Source organism: Argentina silus (assembly GCF_951799395.1).
Source record: "Argentina silus genome assembly, chromosome: 17".
Lineage (NCBI taxonomy): Eukaryota > Metazoa > Chordata > Actinopteri > Argentiniformes > Argentinidae > Argentina > Argentina silus.
In genome coordinates, this window is record NC_139671.1 from 817,078 (window position 1) to 819,577 (window position 2,500).

Genomic DNA, 2,500 nt, shown 5'->3' on the forward strand with positions numbered 1-2,500 from the left:
TATTTAACCTCTGCGTGGAATACAATGAGGAATGGTATCAATCACACGTGTTTGATACCATTCCTCACTCCATTACATTGCATTACAATGAGCCCATCCTCCGATTTCTACCTCCGCCAGCCTCCCCTGATAGAATGTGTCCTTTCTCATCTCCTTTGACTGTTCATGTCTGTGAGTCTGATGAGGGAGAGAGAGGTGTTGACCCGGGTTCACCACCAGACTCAGCCCAGGGAAATTACTGTCCAATAAAAGGCTTGTAATAGAATGTAGGAGGTCCTTCTCTATTAACCTCCAGACTCACATCTCTTTAGAAACCTCTGTGTTCAGAGATGTCTGAATTAGCCTCTGTAGTCAGATATATCTCTCTGTGGATCTTCTGATGTCTCTCTTTAAAGGCCCACAACAGACAGTTTAGCTTCCTGGCTTTTTCTTGGAAAAACAAAAGCACTTGAAGAACGGAAGCACAGAGCCGTGACGTTATTCATTGGTGACGTTATTCATTGGTGACCTTAGTCATTGGTGACGTTATTCATTGGTGACGTTATTCATTGGTGACCTTAGTCATTGGTGACGTTATTCATTGGTGACGTTAGTCATTGGTGACGTTATTCATTGGTGACCTTAGTCATTGGTGACCTTAGTCATTGGTGACGTTAGTCATTCACCGAGCTATTTGCGAAAGCAACACCAGATATAGCCAGGAGCAAATCAGTTGTGCTGAACAGTTGTTTGACTCAGTCGCAAAGTGACAAGGGTTCCTGAGGACGACAATAGGGCGCTAACTTTGCAAACAGGCTAGCCACGTCACGCCTCGGAGCTCCGTGGCTGTACGAAATGTCACATGTCACCGCACGTTGGAAATCGTTCCAGGAGGAGCAAAGAAAATAGAACGTGTCGCCCAAAATACACAAACTTTGACCCTAACGGCAATTTTGGGACTTGAATCATCGTGTAATAACATGGTGCAGCCCCAGGATGCCATATATCAGCTACAACACGTCAACGTTTGATGTGAGCCTTTAATTTTAGCAGCCGGTACCTGGGAGGTACAGCAATTTCAGGTTTGCCTGCAGGTTTCCACCTCCTCCTCTTCCTCCTCCTCCACAACATCTAGAGAGGTTGGACCCCACCTCCGTCTCTGACCTCTGGTCACAGCCTGTGGTCCTACAGTCCTCTACGGCTGGTAACTGTCAGTCCTCACCCCAGAGAGAACACATTTCCTCCCACGCACTGCAGACTTCCTCCCAGGCTCGATGGCATCGGTTCCTCACAGGGATCAACACTTCTCCTCGTTGGCTGGATGGCATCCCTCTACTACGACTGTGCTTTCCGCAGTGTAGGAGCCACAGGCTTGATGGTATCAGTCCTTACCAGACACGATGGCATCCGTATAAGTGTGTTTTCTGCAGCTCGACTGGTTCTCAGATGTTCTTCATGGTTCAGTTGGTTCTGGACATCTGGTAGAACAGCTGGGAGTCGCTCTGAGAGCCTTTGATACAGAACCACTGTTCCCACACAGTGACAGACCTGGGGGACCCTCCATCCCCCTCTCTCTCGCTCTCTCTCTTTCTCTCGCTCTCTCTCTCTGTCTCTCTCTCTCCCTCTCTCTCTCTCTCTGTATCCTCTATCTCTACCCCCCCCCCCTCTCCCTCCCTCTCTTCCTCCCCCTCCCTCCGTCCCTCATCATTTCCAGGCTCATTGAAGCTCCTCTGCATGTTATTCTACTGTATACTGTATATCAGTTAAAATCAGAACCAGTTGTTTCTGTTTATGTGTGTGTGTGTGTGTGTGTGTGTGTGTGTGTGTGTGTGTGTGTGTGTGTGTGTGTGTGTGTGTGCGTGTGCGTGTGCGTGTGCGTGTGCGTGTGCGTGTGTCTCTGGGGCAGCAGAGACATCAAACGCCGCCGGCTCTGATTGGTCCGCTGTGTCCCAGCTGTTTGAACCGTCGCCAGACTGGAAATATGCACCAGTTGTGTCGCACCAGTGCCAATGCTTTACATCACCACTTCTCTATGTACACAGGCTAACTTTTCCTCTGTGGTGGGAAAGATACAGGCTAGCTCTTCCTCTGTGGTGGGAAAGATACAGGCTAGCTCTTCCTCTGTGGTGGGAAAGATACAGGCTAGCTCTTCCTCTGTGGTGGGAAAGATACAGGCTAGCGCTTCCTCTGTGGTGAGAAAGATACAGGCTAGCTCTTCCTCTGTGGTGAGAAAGATACAGGCTAGCTCTTCCTCTGTGGTGAGAAAGATACAGGCTAGCTCTTCCTCTGTGGTGGGAAAGATAGAGGCTAGCTCTTCCTCTGTGGTGAGAAAGATACAGGCTAGCTCTTCCTCTGTGGTGGGAAAGATACAGGCTAGCTCTTCCTCTGTGGTGGGAAAGATAGAGGAGACAGGGAGTTTAAACCTACTGTTGTGGAGTAACTTCATCCCTGCTGAGCTGCAGCCCCCTGCAGCCCCCTGAGTCACACTGAGACACTTCCCAGTGCCAGACGACAGACCGTC

The 2,500-nt window shown here is 49.6% G+C and overlaps 1 protein-coding gene across 1 annotated transcript in view; it reads left to right on the forward strand.

Annotated features, from left to right (window-relative positions):
• lama2 (laminin, alpha 2) overlaps nucleotides 1-2,500 on the forward strand; it is a gene marked incomplete at its 5' end in the record, with an annotated part of 106,098 nt that overhangs the window by 11,547 nt on the left and 92,051 nt on the right. The window lies entirely within an intron of this gene.